Source organism: Eurosta solidaginis, chromosome 1, assembly GCF_040869045.1.
Source record: "Eurosta solidaginis isolate ZX-2024a chromosome 1, ASM4086904v1, whole genome shotgun sequence".
NCBI lineage: Eukaryota > Metazoa > Arthropoda > Insecta > Diptera > Tephritidae > Eurosta > Eurosta solidaginis.
The window spans coordinates 303,044,503-303,068,629 of record NC_090319.1 but is presented as its reverse complement, the minus strand read 5'-3'; the positions used below and the strand labels follow the sequence as shown (position 1 = coordinate 303,068,629).

The 24,127-nt window shown below is 36.8% G+C and overlaps 1 protein-coding gene across 9 annotated transcripts in view; it reads right to left on the bottom strand.

Moving 5' to 3' along the window:
• Positions 1-24,127, bottom strand: part of LOC137237551 (uncharacterized) — a 1,245,508-nt gene that overhangs the window by 970,422 nt on the left and 250,959 nt on the right. The gene's annotated exons all lie outside the window — the stretch shown is intronic.

Genomic DNA, 24,127 nt, shown 5'->3' with positions numbered 1-24,127 from the left:
TTGAATAGCGCAGGAAGTGGCATTCCCTTCACAAATATGCAGCAGTAAAATCAACAATCCATGTATTACAATAACACCTGACCTCAATATGAAACTCGCAAAAGTGACTTCGAATTCAACCCCGCAGCACACAATTCGAAACTTTTATTGCAATTTTTTTTTTTTTCCAGAGTCTTTTTTTATTTTCATGCGTTAAAGATTATTTAAAAAAAAAAAGCATTAAAATTTATGACAGTTCACATTTATAAACAACTATTTTTTACTCGTCCAAGCTCTTCTTTTCAAATTTGTAGCTGCTGCTGAAACGGGCGGCTGCATTTGCTGGTTCATTACACACACACACACACACACGCATGTACGCCTGTGCAACGTTTCGAGTTTCCTGCAGTTTGGCAAAGCTGTTGCTGTTTTGAAAAAAATTTAACTTCACTGAGCAAACAACACCCGAGGGGGTGATTAAAAAATAATAAATTCAACTTAGAAAAATAAAGGGTATACCATTTTAAGACCGCAACCGCATTTCCCACGAACCGAGACCGTCAGCACACCCATGCTTATAAAATTTGAGAACACATAAAATATATTCTTGTTTGTACAAACAAATATACAAACCAGCTAAATGTATGCAAACTCACAACTAGTACGTAGGTCAACCCAACCAGTACGCCCATTATCATTTTCCATATAAGAAATGGGAATGTCCCACGAGTTGTCAATAGTCAGATTTTGGACGAAAATATTTCAAGTCAGACTAGTCCAAATTGTTAACAAATAAATATAAGATACCCAATTATAAAGTATTTCCTTCATTAAAATGAACCAGCAGAAAGAAAAATTGATCTTAACACAAAGACATAATCTCTCCTAAATGGAGACAGCGATTTACCGCACAGGGATGACGAACCCGATCCCGAAATCGATGATGATGGAATAAATGTCCCCCCACCCGATTATGACGAAGTCAGAATAGCAATCACCAAACTGAAAAACAACAAGGCCAAGATGGGTTTAATGGTGGATGGGGACAAAACAAAGTACCTGCTCTCATCGAGCAAAGAGCCAGCGCATTTGCGCCTTGGCAAACACGCCACTTTCGGCAGCTATAATTTTGAGGCAGTAAAATACTTCCTTTATTTGGAAACCAGCATCAACACTAACAATAAAATCAGCTCTGAAATTGAGCGAACAATCACTCTTGCCAATAAATGGTACTTTGGACTAGGTAGGCAATTGAAAAATAAAGTCCTATCTCGGCAAACGAAAATCATACTCTACAAGTTACTTATCGTACCCGTCCTGCTATATGGTGCAGAAGCATGGACCATGAAACCATCAGATGAAGCGGCTCTGGGGGTGTTCGAGAGAAAAGTTCTTCGAAAGATTTATGGATCTCTGCGCGTTGGCGATGGCGAGTACCGAAGAAGATTTAACGATAGCTCTACGCAGACATCAATATAGTTCAGAGAATTAAAACTCAGTGGCTGCGCTGGCTAGGCTATGTTATGTGAATGAAAGATGACGGTCTGGCCAAGAAAGTGTTTCTATCGGACCGCCTATGGAAGCAGAAGCAGAGGTGAAGGGCGGCGCACTCCTCTCCGCTGGAAGGACCAGGGGGAAAACGATTTAAATTCCCTTGGTATGATCAATTGGCGCCGGTTGGCAGAGAGAAGAAGCGACTGGCGCTCCTTGTTGGACGGCCATAACCGTTTAAACCTGGTACGGAAAATAATTAATGAAAATGTTTGAGTTCTCAGGTACCCTATAGCAATATCATGTCGAATCATGCATCCTTTTTATTTTTCGAACTTTTTCCATAAAAGTCCACATATAAAAGTAAAATCTGTAATTTTATTTTTTGAGTCCGATAGAACTAGTCAAACTCGGACTTTTAAAAATAAAAGTCCGAAAATAAAAGTTAATTTCGGACTTTTATTGTTTAAGGCCAAAATAAAAGTCAGGCTTGACAACAAAGACACGGCTTATCCGAATTAAAAAATGTTTATCTTGTTTCAAATATATTAAAAGTCCAAAGTTAATAGTTTTGCAAGGAATTATATTATAAATGCAATAATAGTTTCCGCCCTGGGTTAAACGGGTAAGCGCCACTTAATATTGCAATTTTAACATAAACACTGTAAAAATTTTTATGAGGAAATATGTGACCCGGTCTATGAAAAGCTGGCTTATGACTCGAAAAAAAAATTGCGGGAAACAGCTATTAAATATAAACAGTGCATTTCTTCAGGACGTTTGTGCTCTTCTTTTTTTTTAGTCATAAGCCACCTTTTCATAGACCGGGTCACATATACTAACTAAATATTTCCAAATATCTCGATCCCTGTCTTATCTAGAAAACTCCTTTATCCTAAATATTACAACCTCATAAAGCCAAAATTTTCGTTCAAAATTTCAGGTCTCTGGTTTCCTTAAAACTCGAAAGCAAAAATATAACATCTGATGATTATAATGTAAAAAATGCGTTCCAATTAAAAGAAAGATTGAAAAATATTAATATTGATGATGACGAAATACTTATATCATTTGACGTAATTTCACTTTTTACAAACATTCCCACACACATAGCAATACAGACGATAATGAAAAAATGGACGCAGTTGGAAAGGCATACAAATATTTCAAAGAAACAATTCCAAACCATACTAGAATTTTGCCTGCGAGAAAACAATTATTTCATGTACAATTCAAAATTGTATCAACAAACCTACGGGATGCCAATGGGAAATCCACTATCTCCGACTATAGCAGATATAGTACTAGACAAAATCCTTGACGACAGCATAGCTGAATTAAATAAGAAGGACATATACATCAAATACATCAACAAGTATGTAGATGATGTATTCGCAATAATTAAATCTAAAGACGCGGAAGAAATATTAAACACATTAAATTCTCAACTCACGAGTATAAAATTCACGATTGAAATGGAAAAAGACAATAAATTAGCCTTCCTAGATGTAGAAGTAAGTAGAAAAAATAAAAATTTACTAATGAATTGGTACGCAAAATCCGTTGCCTCGGGACGATTAATAAATTACCACTCAAGCAACCCATGCAAACAAAAAATCAACACAACAAGGAATTTAATAAGAAAAGTAATATTACTTAGCAATGAAGATTTTTGGACGGATAACATTAAAAAGATAAAGGAAATTCTATATAATAATAGCTATCCAAGTTCTCTTACGGATAGACTAATCCAAAATAATGTGAACAGAGTTCACCAAAAAGATAATAACACACAACAAGATAATACGAACAAGAAATACATCGGCGTAACTTACATCCCGGGCCTTACAGATAATGAAATATTACATAAAACAATAAATAACAAAACCATTAATTACACGCATAAACCAAACAACACGCTCAAAAAAATGTTCACTGGAACAAAAGACCCAATTAAGAAAGAACAACAAACCGATGTTGTTTACGAAATAACTTGCAATGGTAACGAAAATGAAAAATGTAACAAATGTTACATCGGTACAACAAAACGGCAACTAGGTATAAGAATTAATGAACATAAGAAAGATGCAGAAAACAAAAAAAACGTCGATCGGGCTAGCACAACACCTAACAAAGAGCAATCACGTAGCGGATTTCTCAAATGTTAAAATTTTAGACATTGAACGGAGAGAAAAAACGAGGCTGACGCTGGAAAGTATTCGCATTCAACAACAATTACAAAACGCGATGAACTTCAAAGAAGATTTTGACAATATAAGCAGCGTCTACTCAGCTGTTGTACAGAGATGCAACAGAATGTTAAAAAAAAAATAAACAAATGTCATTTAATGTGTGAATAATGTTGTGCAACAAATTGTATTAGTACTCGAATCAAATAATTATTAATGTTAATATTAATGTAAGTAGCAAAATAAGTGTTAAATGATGTGTCAGTTTCATGTTTATTGTTAGATAATCTAATGTATAATGTTTAATGTATTTAATTTTATATATTTAACATTAAATAGATCCCCAAAGAAGAAGACGTAAGGTAAACGTCGAAACGTGTCGGAAACAACAAATATACCCTGTTTCAATTTATGGCCACAAATGCTCATTTTAGCAAACCAAAATTTCCAAGTTCGAATGATTTTATGAATTTTCACGATCCCTAGAAAAAAAACTTGTTTCCTTATGTTGCTCCTTATCGGCTTCTAAAGTATGTTCTGACTTTCGAGCATTTACATATCTCTACGGGGAGCTACTCAAATGGCGGTGGCAAGATTCCACATTTTGTAAATGGACTTTCTAAATATCTCCAAATATTTGGATACCTGTCCCATCTAGAAAACTTTATTATCCTAAATAATGCAACTTAATAGAATTCAAAACTTCTTCCAAGGTTTGAGATGCCTGAATTATCGATAAGTTCCTTAAGACTCAAAAAAAGAATTTTCCAAAATCGGACGGTTTTTTGAATTTACAAGATCCCTGGATCAACTATGCAACATTTTTTCACTTATATTAAATTTTCGGGGGGTTCCAATGTGTGTTCCAAGTTTCAAGAATCTAACTTTTACTCAAAAATGGGTTTCAAAATTTCCCAATTTGGTATGAAAATTGGCGGAATAACATCAATTGAATCTACTATAAAGGATGTAAAAAATATTAATTGCTGATAAGTAACTACTTGATTTGTTTGGAAGAGGTTATGGTTTATAGGCCTAGAGCAGTAAAAAAATATTTAAAAAATTATTCAGTGGTATTTTACAACTCTGGACTCTTCAATATTTCCAGTCAGAGAATGCTGGTGGCAATTCAGTGCTTTTTGTGACTAGTTTGGTGATTAACTGAAAGATACGAATATATGCAAATAACTAGGAAACATGGTGCTTACTATAATGGAATTACATCAGCCAGTAGAGTTTCGAACAAAAACGCGAGAGAATGTTCAAGCATAGAATTCACGCATTAGATATTTACTGCTCGGTTACTAGAGAATGTAAGTGCAGGTGTAATGTGTGGCAATGTTATGCTGTATAGATAAGTACGACATATAATAGTAAGTGTAGGTGTATTGCGCGGGATCTTTATGAGGTAAGGAACGGCAAGGAAAACAAAAAAAGGAAAGAGACAAGAAAAGCAGTAGAAACCAAACCCGAATACTGACGTCGTGTTATCGCGACAACGACATTGTTCGATGGTATAGGGTCTTGTTATTCCCTTATTTTCGACAAGTTATCGGTTTGTCAGCTATTTGTTTTCGGTGTGTGATCGGCGTGTATCTACGAGGTGTAGACGATTTATCGACTAATTATTAAATTTTTATAAATTCGCTATCGATAGCAAACTCGGTTTTTTATCGACGCGTAAACGATTTTTTATCGAAAGTGTATCGAATCTTTATCGAAAAATATCGATGTTTTTATTCAAAGGTTGTCGATATGTAGTTGTAGTGTTACCCATTTGTTAACGACGTACTATCGGCGTGTTTTCGCTTTTTTGTCGACGGGTTATGATTTTGTTATCAAAGTGTCATCGAAAAGTTATCGGCTTGTTTTAGAAAAACTTGGAAATTTCTTATTAAAAACAACATCATCGTCTGCTCGTTAAGTTTAAACCCAATTATATATCAATAGTAATTCAACAAAGAACCGTAGTGGATCCCTAAGGGATCCAGACAACATTCTGAAATATTCTATGCGAATCCGAAAAAAAACTGAATGGGATTGCACTAAACCAAACAAAGTTAATGTTTCGTTTTGTTCGTACGAGACAAACTGGATATAATATGCCGGTTTTATATATAAACTTTCCCGACAGGCGCAGTAGAACCACTCTTTGGGTCCAGGATTAAGTTCTAAACTTTCTTGAAGAAGGGAAGTATGGTACAGTTCTGGTGCAAGGAGCTGCTCCGAGCAAAGAAATTTATGAAAGATACGTTAGATTGTCGAAAAAAAATTCTCAGTCACCCTGGTCCGAAGAAGTGGATGACGTGCAAGTGCAACGCAGGTTTTTGGGTCGTACTATTGATGCTGATAGTAATTATTCGTGTATAGATGAGGTAGGTAAAATTTTGTGTCTTGCTGTATTGCGTATACTGGCTTCTTTCACCTTCCTCCGCTGCCCATTTTACTACTTTTTTCCCTTTCTTTTCTTTTCGTTTCTATTTTTCTTTTTTCCTTCTTTTCTTCTTCATCATCCTTACTTTTAAAAACCAAACCTTTACATCATCGCTCTTTTCGTTTCTCTCTCTTTTGTCCTTCTTTCCTTCTTCATCATCCTTACTTTTAAAAACCAAACCTTTACATCATAACTCCCTTGAACTCCATATGTCTCCTTCCTTTTTTCACAATTTTGAAATCGTCCTTTCTCTTTCTGTTCGTCTAGCATTTATCTATCAATGTGCTGCCGACAGTCTATTTTCAATTTGCTTTAATTTCAGACCTATTAAGAACAATTCTCGAAAAAAACTCTGAACAGTTTGAAGTCTTTATTTCGGCAGTCTAATGTTTTGCGTTTAACTTTTGAATGGTGACAGATAAAGCATAGCAAAATATCAAAATGCTCAGGATGAGAAAACTAGGCGATTAAGCCATGGTCGCTTGCCCCTGCTTTCATTGATCTCTCAGCCCGATATCTTGAGTAAGCACTTCAATAATAAATATTTTACACCAATATTACACGATTTAGGGGTACATCTGTGGAGATCATACCGAAGCTTCTACTCCATTTGGCAGTGTTCATTCCTTTGGTATTCCCCCAAATTTGAAACACCAGCAGTTTAAATGATGACACAGAGCGGCATCGTATACAGCATATGAAGTATCCTTGAGAAGCTTTTTATATCTGCCGATAATTTTAGAGGCACTATACAGTTCTTTAAAATATGTATGTAGTGTTCTTAATGATATCAACGAAGTGGCATAAATCTGATTATTTCGAAATGGTAATATATGTATAGCCTTTTTTATACTCAGCTGAGCAGAGCTCACAGAGTATATTAATTTTGTTCGCATAACGGTAATCCGTAACGGCATAAACTAATCGAGATAGATATAGACTTCTAATTATCAAAATGATCTGGGCGAAAAAAGAAAACCATTTAGCCATGTCCGTCCGTCTGCCCTCCGTTAACACGATAGCTTGAGCAAATTTTGAGATATCTTGATGAAATTTGGTATGTAGGTTCCTGGGCACTCATCCCAGATCGCTATTTAAAATAAACGAAATCGGACTATAACCACACCCACTTTTTCGATATCGAAAATTTCGAAAAACAGAAAAAGTTCGATAATTCACTACCAAAGACGAATAAACGACGATGAAACTTGGTAGGTGGGTTGACCTTATGACGCAGAATAGAAAATTTGTAAAATTTTGGACAATGGGCCAGGCACCGCCCACTTTTAAAATGAGATAATTTAAAAGTTCTGCAAGCTGCAATTTGGCAGTCGTTGAAGATATCATGATGAAATTTGGCAGGAACATTACTCCTATTATTATATGAACGCTAAACAAAAATGAGCAAAATTGGATGACGAACACGCCCACTTTAAAAAAAAATTTTATAAGCCAAATTTTAACAAAAAATTTAATAATTTTACAGTATATAAGTAAATTTTGTCAACATTCAACTCCAGTAATGATATGGTGCAACAAAATATAAAAATAAAAGAAAATTTCAAAATGGGCGTGGCTGCACCCTTTTTCATTTAATTTGTCTAGAATACCTTTAATGCCATAAGTCGAACAAAAATATACCAATCCTTGTGAAATTTGGTAGAGGCATAGATTCTATGACGATAATTGTCATCTGTGAAAATGGGCGACATCGATTGAAGCCACGCCCAGATTTAATACACAGTCGATCGTCTGTCCTTCCGCTCGGCCGTTAACATGATAACTTGAGCAAAAATAGATATATCCTTACTAAACTTAGTTCACGTACTTGCCTGAAGTCACTTTATCTTGGTATAAAAAATGGCCGAAATCCGACTATGACCACGCCCACTTTTTCGATATCGAAAATTTGGAAAAACGAAAAAATGCCATAATTCAATACCAAATACGAAAAAAGGGATGAAACATGGTAATTGGATTGGTTTGTTGACGCAAAATATAACTTTAGAAAAAAACTTTGTAAAATGTGTGTGACACCTACCATATTAAGTAGAAGAAAATTAAAAAGTTCTGCAGGGCCTTGGAATCTTGGCACGAACAGTATGTGCGGTACCCGACAAATGATTTTCTGGGTCACCCTGGCCCTCATTTTGGTTGATATCTCGAAAACGCCTTCACATAAACAACTACGGGCCACTCCCTTATAAAACCCTCGATAATACCTTTAATTTGATACCCATATCGTACAAATACATTATAGAGTCACCCCTGGTCCACCTTTATGGCGATATCTCGAAAGGGCGTCCACCTATAGAACTAAGATCCATTCCCTTTTAAATTACTCATTAACACCTTTCATTTGATACCGATATCGTACAAACAAATTTTAGAGTCACCCCTGGTCCAACTTTATGGCGATATCTCGAAAAGGCGTGCACCTATAGAACTAAAGCCCACTCCCTTTTAAAATACTCATTAACACCTTTTATTTGGTACCCATATCGTACAAACTAATTCTAGAGTCACCCCTGGTCCACATTTATGGCGTTCTATATTCACCCCTGGTCCACCTTTATGGCGATATCTCGAAAAGGCGTCCACATACAGAACTATAGCCCACTCCCTTTAAAATATTCTTTAATACCTTCCATTTGATACCCATGTCATACAAACACATTCTTGGGTTACCGTAGGTTCATTTTCCTACTTGGTGATTTTCCCTTATTTTGTCTCCAAAGCTCCCAGCTGAGTATGTAATGTTCGGTTACACCCGAACTTAGCATTCCTTACTTGTTATCTCTTTCGCTTCTAGATGATCATATATTTTTTAATCTTCTCTCTATCTTCCTTCAAGGACTATCAATACTAAAATTTAAGAATATATTAGCCACCTTAACCCAAGCCAAGAAAGTCCATATTTGTCTTTGAATAATAAGTTAGCTTAACACAAAACTTGAAAAATTTAACACAACAATAAATCATACAAACATTATATTTTGAAGCACAGAGACCATCCTATGAACAGATATTTTGAATCTTATGTACGCAGTGAAGTGTTAAACCGGCACTAAATAAGATCAAACTTTAAACACCGTAAATTTCGAACAGTCGCAGCTACTCTCATAACAGATTGACACATGATTTTCGACATAGCAGGACCACCTGCCGCTTAGCCATTTAAGTGTGAACACCAACGGAAAAAGTTGTACGAGAAAAAAAATTCTTAGAATATTTAGCTCGATGATGGGGTAACGCCAAATTTAAAAATTCATTCATTCTTTTATTAGAACAAAGGCCATACGAAACACATAGAATTTGTGCTATTTGCGTAGATGTAAATATTTATAGAAATGTACTGCATACATATACATATGTATGAATAACAGCGTGTGCAGCCAGTTCTCCATTATGGTTCATAGGTATGTTTGTATGTATGTCTGTGGGCATTTTATGTTTGAATTTAGTTTTCATGTACGCCCCATTTAACAATTTTTGGCACTCAATTTTATTTGAAACGGATGCCCAAAAAATAAAAGTTTTACACCTATTCACCGCAAAACCCACAATTCAAATACTTTAACATATGTACATACATATATCTATTAGGGTGCTTCTCTGGTAAAACTATTGCTTTTGTATGAAAAGTATAAATCGTATTATTAATTAAAAGCTCTATTTTCCTTTGAGCAAAACAACCGAACTATTGAACCCAGTTTAATAATTCTGGTCTTAAAATGACACATGACGAAGCCAAATTTACATAAGGATGCCTTTATTTGTAATTTTGTTAAGAGAATATTTAAACCTCTTATACAAACAAACTTTAATATCACACACATACTCGTGACTACTCCGAAATTTGTATCCGATTTCCTAGAATTTGCATACCTTATACCAATCTATGAAAAAAGTACTATTTATGGTTAAATTCGCATCAAATTGTATACCTAGCTTATTATTTGCAATGCTGAAGCTCTGCCAAATGAACTAGGGACTTGTTCGATAAAATATACTTCAAGATTCGGTTTACTGAGAATAGTTCCAAGGAAAAGTTCATTTTCCGAAATCTTTAAAAAAGTCTGAAGGTGACTTCGATGGCCGAAGGAAGGCGGGAAAGACTCTTTTTTCTCCTCCCCACCTTCGGAGCTTTTTAGAGAGAAATTTCTTTATAATCTATTCTCGAAGCATTGATTTGATGAAATCATATTAACCTGTGTTGCTGGCTGTAAGTACTTTCACGGTTTTTTAAAATTGGATTACTGCCCTAATGTCCACCCGGCTATCAATGTAAAAGTTCATGAAGCTGTAGTTTATGCAGTTTTACTCCGAAGCAAAGACACGTACTAAGATGTTGAGCCAATCTTGATGACGCGTTACTACTATGACTGTGCGGCCTGCTCTCTAACTGCCCCCAGACATTGACAGCCGTTACATTTATTAACGCTATATTCTTTGATTAGGTGGGAGTTGCAGTTGGGTTGGTTTCCAAATAGCGTAAAGTTGTTTGTTTTTGTTTTTATTGTTATGCTATATAAATCCGATACGCTTCCGTACTAGAAACCGACAGGTTGATGTCTTCATGAAGGCAAAGGCCAAACATCACTGTGCATGATTTTTTTACTTCTCGTATCTTCGAGTCTGCGTATTTTTGTCACCTCTGACAAGCTTACTTTATCGCGGGAATAATATGAGTCCCTTAGCCTGCAATAGTTAATATGCAAGTAAGACTGACCGAACTGCAGATGCTTTAAATCCCAGCCTCAATTCCTAGTTCCGTTTTAAACCGTTGCTTTAGACTGAAATTTCACTTTACAAGCATTCCTGCCTCTAAGGATTCCTTATATTCTATAACTGTAAGTCAACAATTGACATGATAACGTCCGTATCGAATGCAGACACTGGGTTATATCACCATCCCTTTCTTTTAATGCCGCATATGTTCTTAGGTGAATTACAACTTTTAATAAATAAACGTCGAAACAAAGTCCGAAATAGGATGGAGTGTTATCAATTCCTTATCAAACTATTAAAATTCTGTGATCGATAAGAAATCGATTTGTTACCTACAGATTATGGTCGTGTAATTCATTTCTTATGGACGAATTATTGGTTTGTTATTGGTGTGTTTTCGGCGTTTTTTCTATTTGATATCGAAGTATTGTAAATTTCCTATCAATAACAAACATCATCAAATATTTCCACATTTTTATCGCCGAGTTTTCGGTCTATTATCAAAAAATTATCGATGTATTACCCAAAATATCGATATGTTAGCGATTATTTATGGAAAACTTATCGATATGCTATCGAAAATTTTAACAAGAAGTTAGCAGTTCGTTCTCACACATGTATCGTTTATTTATCGAAAAGTTATTTATATGCTACTAGCAGACCCGGCAGATATTGTTCTACCCAAAATTTGGTCTAGCTGCATAACTTTAAGTAGTTTTTACCTCTTACTCTTCCTCCCTATCTCCGTTTTTTATTTATCCTTCTACTCGCTCCTCTCTCTGTGGATCTTTCTCCCCCCCGTTTTTTCCATGCCTTCTTTTCTCTCAAGCTCCCTTTCTATCTTCGTATAACTCTATCACTTTTGCAGTGTTTTCCCTTCCCTCGTTTTTCTTCCTTCTATTTTTTTTAATCTAATACGACCCAGTCCCAGTCCCAGTCCCAGTCCCAGTCCCAGTCCCAGTCCCAGTCCCAGTCCCAGTCCCAGTCCCAGTCCCAGTCCCAGTCCCAGTCCCAGTCCCAGTCCCAGTCCCAGTCCCAGTCCCAGTCCCAGTCACAGTCCCAGTCCCAGTCCTAGACCCAGTCCCAGACCCAGTCCCAGTCCCAGTTAAAGTTCCAGTACAATTCCCAGACCCAGTCCCAGTGCCAAAGGATTGTATGTAATTTTGAATGCTTTTACATAAAAAATAAAAACAAAAAAGTAAAAAAAAAAAAAAACAAGTAAGGAAGGCTAAGTTCGGGTGTAACCGAACATTACATACTCAGTTGAGAGCTTTGGAGGCAAGATTGTCTTTTTCATGCATACATAATTATTATAGATGCGTTGGTTTCGTAGATGGTTTATAAGTGGTTTTTAATCCATATCACATACCTTTGAGAAATATCGACCAAATTATATACCAAGGGTGACGTTTTTTGGAACGATTTTCCTTCATTCTTGTCAAATAAGGGAAAATCAACATGTAGGAAAAATAAACTAGGGTAACCCTGGAATGTGTTTGTACGACATGGGTATCAAATGAAAGGTATTAAAGAGTATGTTAAAAGGAAGTGTGCCTTAGTTTAATAGGTCGACGCCTTTTCGAGATATCGCCATAAAGCTGGACCAGGGGTTACTTTAGAATGTGTTTGTACGATGTGTGTCAAATTAAAGATATTAATGAGGGCTTTAAAATGGAGTGGCCCTTAGCTGTATATGTGAAGGCGTTTTCGAGATACCGACCAAAATGTGGACCAGGGTACCCAGAACATCATCTGTCGGGTACCGCTAATTTATTTATATATATAATACCACGAACAGTATTCCTGCCATGATTCCAAGGAGCTTTTGATTTCGCCCTGCAGAACTTTTTCATTTCCTTCTATTTAATTTGGTAGATGTCTCACCCATTTTACAAAGTTTATTTTTTTAAGTTATATTTTGCGTCAAAAAAAACAATCCAATCAGCATGTTTCATCCCTTTTTTCGTATTTGGTATAGAATTATGGCATTTTTTCATTTTTCGAAATTTTCGATATCGAAAAAGTGGGCGTGGTCATAGTCGAATTTCGCCCATTTTTAATACCAAGATAAAGTGAGTTCAGGTAAGTACCTGAACTAAGTTTAGTAAAGATATATCGATTTTTACTCAAGTTATCGTGTTAAAAAAATGATTGGTAAATTTTTGTTCGACTTATGGCATTAAAAGTATTCTAGACAAATTAAATGAAATAGGGCAGATCCACGCCCATTTTGAAATTTTCTTTTATTTTTGTATTTTGTTGCACCATATCATTACTGGAGTAGAATGCTGACATAATTTACTTATATACTGTAAAGATATTCAATTTTTTGTTAAAATTTGACTGTAAATTTGTTTTTTAAGTGGGCGTGTTCGTCATGCAATTTTGCTCATTTTTATTTAGCATTCATATAGTAATAGGTGCAATGTTCCTGCCAAATTTCATCATGATATCTTCAACGACTGCCAAATTACAGTTTGCAAAACTTTTAATTTACCTTCTTTTAAAAGTAGGCGTGTCACGCCCATTGTTCAAAATTTTACTAATTTTCTATTCTGCGTTATAAGGTCAACCCACCTACCAACTTTTATCGCTTTATCCGTCTTTGGTAATGAATTTTCGCACTTTTTCGGATTTTCGAAATTTTCGGTATGGAAAAAGTGGGCGTGGTTGTAGTCCGATTTCGTTCATTTTAAATAGCGATCTGACATGAGTGGCCAGGAACTTACATGCCAAGTTTCATTAAGATACCTCAAAATTTATTCAAGTTATCGTGTTAACGGACAGACGGACGGACATGGCTAATTGAATTTTTTTTTCGTCCAGATCGACTAGTTTATGCCGTTACGGGTTACCATTATGCGAACAAAATTAATATAATCTGCGAGCTCTGCTCAGCTGTGTATAAACATTAAAAATTAACATTTCGGGGTATCAAATGTAGCTAAGATCCGATTTTCAGACCCACGCAATGTGAATCGGTCTAGCCGTTTCGAAGGAGTTTAACCACAAACACTGTGACACGAGAATTTTATATATAAGACCAAAACGTTATCGATTTGTAATATCGATATCGATAACTTACCTATATCGGTTGTTACCAAAAAGAACCCGACGAAGCTTTTTTAAAATAGTCCGAAATTATTTGTTATTGGTAAATTTACCTCTGTGTTGGTTCTACTTGAACCCATGGGCGAGCTCTATTTAATTTAAAAAAAAATTTTATTCAAAATAGCTGACACCCTCATGTACACCCTTTTAAAAAAAAGCCTGGCCTACTAATGTATACAAGTAAATTCAACACATTCATAATCTCCCTCGTACGTCTTATACGATGATCGTAACTACTTCATTTATACGGCAATTTCGGTTTTAAACATCATTGGGCGAGAATGTGTGGTAATTTAAGTTTGGCAAACCCAGAACGATAGACGATTGAAGGCGGAGGGGGTGTTCGCTTTGTGTGTCTATACATATAAAGAGGTTTTCTACTCTCACAAAATTGAATTTGATTTGCGGCACTTAAATTTATGATCAGACTGGGAGTATGTAATATCGGAACGGTGGCTAAATAAATTGATGTTTGTCTGTTAGTGTGCTTATAGGCGCATAAGTGTAAATGTGCCACATTGGTGTGATTATGTGTGTAATTTAGTTGCTCTCTATGCCATTGTATGATTTTTCAAGCAAATGTTTGTATGTATATGTTATGTGTGTGGCTTCAGGCAGCTGCTGCAGATGCGTCGAACATCAAAGTTTATATTTTATGTTGTGCGCAAATTTTTTTGTTTTTATGTTTTGTACTTTATGGCATGCGGGTATTCTCATGTAAGCGTTTGTATGTGTTTACTTTTATGTGAGCACAACTTTCGTTTGGGCGTTACACTTACATAGTACATTATCTTACACAATGCTAGTAATTCAGATATCAAATTCAGGTGCCTTTTATTTTATGTATTACCCTTTTTTCTATTTTCATCACTGAGCTTTTTAAGTGAATTAAAGTGCCTTTAGTAAAATTTATTTTCTATGCATACTTTGGTAAAACCCTGCAGCGAAAGGTACTGGTACTGAACAACAGAATTCGCCAGGTTTTTGAGAACAGTACTAGTACATCACACGCACCATTTTTATGTCCTACGAGGTGACTTCAATTTGTATGCATAATATTTGGAAAAAATTAATGGCAGTTCCTTGTTTTTCAAGTACGCTAGGATTAAGAGCGAATTATTTACAACACAACGAGTAATTTTTCCGTAGCTCTTATGACATAATAGCATTCATTTAATTCAGTGAGTGACAGTAAACCTGAAAACCTTTGTGAAATGTTTAGCAACAATGTGAATGACTTCGACGCAAAGTATTACGGCATCATGCCGTATACGGCGGTTAATGTATTTTGAAAACGTTATTATCATTAAACTAAAAAACATAAACTGAGCTATGATTTCTTTGATTTAAAGGGCCAATAAATTTATTACGAGCCGGACCCGTGCCCATCTTGCGCAACAAATATAAAAGTTTCATATCTACTATCAACAGAAATCAGCTGTTCTATCAATCCAACATCTACAAACTTACATGCGCTTGCGCTGCCCTCTGGCGAATGTTAGCAACTGCCGGTAATGCAGTGTTAGTTCTAATCAAAAATTCACAATAGTGCCATAGTACAAATAGATAGTGCTCACAATTGTTTATTTTTAACAAATTATTTTAATAAAATATAGCTAAAGAAAAGCGCTACGACTAATAATACACAAAGCTCGCTAATCCCCATCTTAACAAACAAAACTTCATTTATAGATTTGGATTCCAAATAAGAGCGAAACAGGGACCTGTACATAAAAACAGCAATTAGAAAGAATATATAAGATGTTTAACTACAAAACATTCTTTGTATCCATCTTTATGGAGGAGCTAAAAATCGATTATTTGGGCATGGAGAATACGAAACCCCAGAACTAGTAGTCTTACTAGTTAGTACCCAAAGTACAATTCTACTCCCCTCAAAGTACTATTAGGAATATGTACCGGCTTATACATATATATATATAACAAGTAAGGAAGGCTAATTTCGGATGTAACCGAACATTACGAACATTATTACATAGCTTAGAGCTTTGGAGACAAAATAAGGGAAAATCACCATGTAGGAAAATGAACCTAGGGTAACCCTGGAATGTGTTTTTATGACATTGGTATCAAATGGAAGGTATTAAAGAGTATTTTAAAAGGGAGTGGGCCATAGTTCTATAGGTAGACGCCATTTCGGGATATCGCCATAAAGGTGGAACAGGGGTGACTCTAGAATGTGCTTTTACGATATGGGAATCAAATGAAAGGCGTTAGTGAGTATTTTAAAAGGTAATGGACCTTAGTTCTATAGGTCGACGCCTTTTCGAGATATCGCAATAAAGGTGGACCAGGGGTGACTCTAGAATGTGTTTGTACGATATGGGTATCAAACGAAAGGTTCTAATGGGTTTTGTTGAATGGGAGTGGGCCTTAGGTGGACGCCTTTTCGAGATATCGTCATAAAGGTGGACCAGGGATGACTCTAAAATGTGTTTGTACGATATGGGAGGGAATGATCTTTAGCTGCACATGTGAAGTCGTTTTCGAGATATCGACCAAAATGTAGATCAGGGTGACCCAGAACAACATCTGTCGGGTACCGCTAATTTATTTATATATGTAATACCACGAACAGTATTCTTGCCAAGATTCAAAGGGCTTTGATTTTGCCCTACAGAACTTTTTCATTTTATTCTACTTAATATGGGAGGTGTCACACCCATTTTACAAAGTTTTTTCTAAAGTTATATTTTGCGTCAATAAACCAATCCAATTACAATGTTTCCTTCCTTTTTTCATATTTGGTATAGAATTATGGAATTTTTTTTTTCATTTTTCGTAATTTTCGATATCGAAAAAGTGGGCGTGGTCATAGTCGGATTTCGGTCATTTTTTTTGTGCCAAGATAAAGTTAGTACAGATAAGTACGTGAGCTAAGTTTAGTAAAGACATATCGATTTTTGCTCAAGTTATCGCGTTAAGAGCCGAGCGGAAGGACAGACGTTCGACTGTGTCATTAAACGTATTCTAGACTAATTGAACGAAAAAGGGCGGAGCCACGCCCATTTTGAAATTTTCTTTTATTTTTGTATTTTGTTGCACCATATCATTACTGGAGTCGAATGTTGACATAATTTACTTATATACTGTAAAGATAATAAATTTTTAGTTAAAATTTGACTTTAAATTTTTTTTTTTTTTTTTTTTAATCATCCGATTTAGCTAATTTTTATTTAGCATATATATAGTAATATTAGGAACGTTCCTGCCAAATTTCATCATGTTATCTTCAACGACTATCAAACTACGACTTGCAAAACTTTCAAATTACCTTTCAAAAGTGGGCGGTGCCACGCCCATTGTCCAAAACTATACTAATTTTCTATTCTACGTCATAAGGTCAACCCACCTACCAAGTTTCATCGCTTTATCCGTAATGGTAATGAATTATCGCACTTTTTGGATTTTTCGAAATTTTCGATATCGAAAAAGTGGGCGTGGTTATAGTCCGATTTTGTTCATTTTAAATGGAGACCTGAGATGGTTGCCCTGGAACCTACATACCGAATTTCATCAAGATACCTCAAAATTTACTGAAGTTATCGTGTTTACGGACGCACGGACGGACGAACGGACGGACGGACATGGCTAAATCAATTTCTTTTTACGCCCAGATCATTTTGATATATAGAAGTCTATATCTATCTCGATTAGTTTATGCCGTTACGGATCGCCGTTATGCGAACAAAGTTAATATACTCTGTGAGCTCTGCTCAACTGAGTATAAAAACCTGAATGAAATTTGATATTCAATCTAATTTTTAGTAAGTTATTTGTCAAAAAACTTAAACAAAGGAAGTTTTTCACTCGTTTTGCTTACCATACCAATCATCAAGTGCAACTTTGGTACATTCCATGAACAAAATTTATACCACGCGGTAAAACAAGCAAACTCAGCACACAAAATTGACGAACTGAGTGTGGCGAGTCTTCTGTCGCCTCAGTAAGTGGGAAAAATAGCCTGTTTAAATAACTGGTGGGCCAATATTGCGGCTGTCTATGTCCCGTAAAAACTCCGGCAGGTCACCATTATGTCTTACCTGCTTGCAAAAATGACCACGGCACCATTAATGGGCTCGTCCGGACTAAAAGCGGCTGCAGACTTATTTAGAATGGGCACCAATTCTAATAACATCAAAAACAACAAATACAAAAGATGCTGTAACAATTACGACAACAACATAACATTGCTGGTACTAGTGCTGCTAGTCATAATCGAATCAATTGGTCAATTCACATAATCCTCGGAGGCAGGTAACTGCCGTTCCCCTCGCAAGACTATCTGCGTTTCAAGGTTGCATGCTTCGTTGTCGGAAGTTGATATCGCAAATTATGTTTGTAGTAAGCTTGGTGTTGCACCAACCAGCAGCATTAATGTTTACAAGTTTAATCTCATTCCATACTTATACTTTGATAAGGTGCTGGATTCTTCGTTTTGCCCGGTTCATTTTGTGGTGCACCTGTATACCAAGAAGCCGAGCAGCGTTAGGGATTCAAAAAACTTACACACAAAAGCTCTAGTAGTGTCACTGCTGTTCGCAATTTCAATTTACATACTCTCTCATCTTTAATGAATAATACTCTAAATAGTTTTTATTAGAACGTTACTGGGTTTAAACACCAAATTTGCCGATACGTTTCTTCCAAGCCGTGTTAGTCTTGATTATGTTCTGATTTTCACTGAAACGTGGTTGAAACCAACTGATTTTAATTCTTAAATTTTATCTGATTCCTTTGAGATTTTCAGAAAAGACCAGTCGGGCAGAATTGGTGGCGGAGTCTTGATTACAGTTCATACTAGGTTTTCTGCGGAGGTACTGCATTTCGCTAACTCTGACGATGTCGACTTGCTTTGCGTGCGTGTAAATCTGTCTTGTAACAAGTTACATTCCGCCACAATCTGATATTTCCTTACATTTGAAGCATTCGTTGGTGACTTTAATCTGCTTTGGGTGTTTTGGAGTCGCATAGATGGTGTTCTGGTTCCTCCATCTTCCCGTGCTACCTTTTATGATTTTTTTAACGACCTAGCTTATGCCGGACTTTATCAATTTAACAATGTTCACAACAAATTTTGGTAAATGTTTGGACTTGATATTTGTAGATGACACGCCGCGGTGTTCTGTAAATAGTTGTGATCCGTTTGCTTTGCCTGAAGATGTCTACGATCCTGCTCTTATTTTGTATTTCGAATCTCACAATCTTCCTGAGCTTATGTCCAAAGGAGCGTGTGAGACTCCTCGCCGGTTTCTATTCAGGAAAGCCAATTGGTCAGCGAGATTTCAAAAATTACCTGGTCTGAGTACCACGGGGATATTGAAGTGAGTGTATCTCACTTTAACAATGTATTACACGATACTTTTCACAAATGCATTCATTTATCGGACACCTCGACAGCTACATCAACTGTTTAGTGCACTAAAGAACTAAAACGTCTGAAAAACCAAAAGACGCGTTCGTTCAAGCGATATGATACTAAAATACTGTTTTTAAAGAGTTCCTTACTTTTTCTTGCATTATAATGTTATCTTTAGCTTAATATACTTATTCGTTACATACATATTTGTTAATTTTGTAAGGAAAATGAATGAATAAATCTATCTATCTATCTACAAACTATGTGGTGCAAGAACTGCCTATGCTGCTTACTCTATTTTACGTCACAAATATAACACCCTAACCAGCAGTTGCTAGAAAGAGTATATTGGTAGGATTAGGAGTAAAATTTTTTGTAACCATAAGGCGTTTTACAGTTTCGTTAACTCGAAAAGAAAGACTTAAGGGTTTCCTCTTACAATGGAGATTAACGATCATACTACGAACGATAATGCCATAATTGTTAGTATGTTTGCTGATTATTTCAAATCTAACTATTCGAATTCATCCGATTCGGTGACGTCATATTATACATTTAGTTTGTCCCCACTGAATTCGGTATTAGTTCCTTTTGTTAGTGCTGATGATATTCTTTGGCATCTGGAAAATCTGAAAATATCTTACTTTGCTGGACCTGATTAACTTCCGCCAGTTGTGCTAAAAACTTGTGCACAATACCTACGTCGACCTCTAGCTTGTTTATTTAATGCCTCCCTGAAGAAAAGGATGTTTCCTATGAACTTTAAAGAGTCATTTATAACTCCTCTCTATAAGAGTGGCAGCAGATCTTGTGTCACAAATTACAGAGGAATGCCATTCCCAAGCTGTTCGAAGCGATTGTCACAAAGCAATTGGAGTTCGGTGTATCTTCGGTTATTGAGTTATCACAGCACGGCTTTTTTAAAGGAAATTCAATAGTGTATAATAGGCCGAGTCGATTTGTGGGGAGGCAAAAAAAATCGCCCATTGCTCTGTGAAAATCGTATTCTAGGGATCAAAATAAGAAACTTTGCCGAAGGAACCATACCTCTAAAACAAATTCTGATGTCCCCCCCTTTGGGTCGTAGGGGCAAATTTTGAAAAATCCCACTTTGAAATGCCTATGTTTTTTGTTTTTGGAGTTTATTTTTCTCTTTAGAAATTCATTTAGTCAGAACACATGTAAATAAAAAAATGAATTTAACTTAGTAATAGAAGAGAAATTAAAAAAAATTATTAGAAATTAGCGTTTTTACAACCCCCTTTTAAAACCAAGGCATCACTGTGATGCATTTGCATGTCGTAAACATAGTTGGGTGGGTTTTTTATTCAACCGTTTTAAATGAAGTAAATGAAGGTATCACTGTGACACAATTGCAGATCGTAAAATTGCTTGTGTTGTTTTTTTTAAGTCACCACAAGACACAGCAGGTAGAATTGAAATTGCCCCTACCCAAAAGTTCGACCCAAAGGGGGGGGGCATCAGAATTCATTTTAGAGGTATGGTTCCTTCGGCAAAGTTTCTTATTTTGATCCCTAGAATACGATTTTCACAGAGCAATGAGGGATTTTTAAATCGACCCGCCCTAGTGTATAACCTTCTAGAGTTCACGACCCCTGTATCCAATAGCTTTAAATCTAACTGCGAAATTGATGTTATTTACACAGATTTTAGTAAGGCTTTCGATAAAGTGTCCCATTCTCTACTCTTACACAAACTCGACCGGTTAGGCATCCCTCCTTTACTTCTCCTTTTGGTTTCTTCTTATTTGAATAAACGTAAACAAACACTTATTTTTAACAACTATTGGTCCAAATTTATAAATGTAACTTCTGGTGTTCAACAAGGTAGCCATCATGGACCAGTATTATTCCTAATGTTCATTAATGACCTACCAAGTATTTTGAAGCACTTTAAGCCGTTGATGTATGCGGATGACGTGAAACTTATCATGCCTATCCGCTCACCAGAGTATGTCCTTGTTGTTGTTGTAGCGATAACGTTACTCCCCGAAGACTTTGGGAGTGTTATCGATGTGATGGTCCTCTGCCGGATACAGATCCGCTTCGCTCCGGTAACACAGCACCATTAAGGTGCTATCCCGACCATATCGGGAACGATTTATATGGCCACATTAAACCTTCAGGCCATCCCTCCCTCCCCACTGCAAGTTACATGAGGAGCTTGGGTTCACCAGAGCCTCATCTGTTAGTGAAACAGGATTCGCCGCGGATAGGTGAGGTTGACAATTGGGTTTGGAGTAGCTGGTATCTGGTATTTTAGTCGCCTCTTACGACAGGCATACCATCGCGGGTATATTCTGACCCTCTAACCCGCTGGGGGACTCACCAGAAGATATAGCACTTCTTCAGTTGGATCTGAACAGCCTAGTTGTATGGTGTAATGTAAACCTCATGTCACTAATCCTTTCGAAGTGTAAGTTCATGTGTTTTATACGGGAAAACCTTTAAATCCCATGAGTATGGGATTGAAGATTATGTTATTACATATAGAAACTTGCGTTAATAGGTCTAAAGGTAATTTGGTCTTCATGAAAAGTGGTCTAAGGAATTTAATGATCCGTACGTTACTAAAACTCTGTTTACATCATTGGTGAGGCCAATATTGGAATACGCTTCGATAATCTGGAGCCCACGTTATTAGATTCACTGCCATAAACTAGATACAAGGGATTCAAAGCAACCTCAACGAGCCCCCTCGGGGGACCTTCCAGAATGGGGGAGTTTTTTCGAGTAGTGCAGGGTAGTCGATACAGTCACACAAAGCTGGCTTTGTTTCTGAGTGGGCGACTAAGGTGGTACCGGGCCTGTACCATCAAGGGGATGGGGTAGCTAGCACTAGCAGAAGCTCATCGTCCAAACTATCGACGATAGATGTCTCTAAGGAACAAACAAGCTGTTCCTATAAGGGCAGCTCATTTCGACCGGCGCCCGCCTGCATAGATCCTGGAGCGGTACGGCACCCAGAATGCAGATCAGGTAACTGAAGTAATTTCATACGCTTGGATGGGCTGGAAGCGTTTTGAGCAATGCTGACTCAGTTCAAGAGCAGAGTGCCTACGAGGAGTCACTCGGTGTTGAAGAAAGTAGAAAGAGGCAGAGGTCAAACGAAGGAGAACAAGAGGCCTCAGTTAGTTGGTTGCTGGAGTTAAGCGAAATCACTAAGCCGCACATTTTCATCATTTTCGATGATTTTTACGGAGGCACGGATGACCGGGCCAGCTCAAGGGAAGAAAGAAGAAAACAAACCTGAAACAGCTATAACGGGAGCTTAACTCCAACAAAAATTTTAGCAAGAAAATGGGACGCAATTACTGTAGAAACCACCATAGGTTTGAAAAGTACGATTATTCAACAAGATCTTTAAAAATTATGACCCAAGCGCGCGGTTTAGAGAGATGTTAAATAATTAAGCGTGGGCACACAGAGAGAGGAGGAAAGATAAAGATGCAAAGAAGAGGGTTCTTTAGTCCGTGTACGTTCCTTAAGTATATTATTTTCCGCTTATATTCACAATATAGCTATTGCCATACTTTAGTATATCCTCTATAATATAGCTCACCAATTTAAATCTTTTATGTAAAGCAAGGAGAAGGGCTACGGCCTTTTTTTAAACCGGCCCACCTTATGAATAATTTCGCTGAGGGACGAACTTTTAGACAGAGTGTCTGAGATAGGTTAGTAAGAAATGAAACCACATCAATCATAAGGCATGAAAAGATGAATTATTTCTCTAAAAGGCTGTGCCCCTCTCTTCCTAATAATGTGTTATGGCGTAACTTATAAGCCCTGCGTGTGAATGTTAGTTATAACTCCGTCTCTACCCTCGACCCTGATACCCTGAGTGAAGCGTTTTACAATGTTTCTCTTCCCTAGTCCCTTGCTCGCGTTCATCTTTGTCCGCAGCCCACTGTAATGTTATTTCCCCAAGTCGAATGATTGAGTTCCGCGCAGATACCGAGCGTAATGTGTAGAAAAACTTGTATAGAATACGGTCTAATGCTACTGGTGAAGATGGCATCCCCACCAATTCTTAAAAATTATTTTACCGTATGTCTTACCTACCCTTACGCACACAAGTAACCATAGTTTCGCAACGTCTTGCTTCCCTAGGAAAATTGCAAGAATTACGTTTGATAAAAAATATCTGACGCTCCTGTGCATACTGTATTTCTCTAAAGCTTTCGACTCTGTTGAACATAACCTTCTTTGTCTTAAACTGCAATCACTTTGGATTTTGCTCATGTGCTGTGCAGCTGATGCAGAGCCACCTTACAGATAGGTCCAAGCATGTGAATGTTGACATGAAACTGTTTATGTTACGCACACTAACGTCTGGTATTCCCCAGAGGTCCATTCTGGGACCCCTTCTATTTAGTCTTTTTGTGAATGATGTGTTCTCTTAATGTCGACATGCAAGTATTCACGCATATGCGTATGATATCCAAATCCTGTCCTCTTGACCAGACAACAGACATGTGAAAATGTACTGTCGCTCCTCCTGGATATTGGAAATTGAGCTACTAAAATTGTCTCGAAAGTTACTACCCTAGATTTTGTCATTAGCACTGACATTACGTGCACGGATCATTACTGTTGGCAAGATATGCTATACCCTAAGGAGTCTCCGGATGTCCGTCGCATATACACCGGCTAGCATAAGGTGAAAACTTGGCACTAAACTTATAATGCCTATAATTTCTTACATTGATCTCGTGTATAGTAAGAGAGTCTACTCTCAGTCTGCACAGAAATTGGATATGGCTTTCAACCATGTTACGCGCTATGTCTT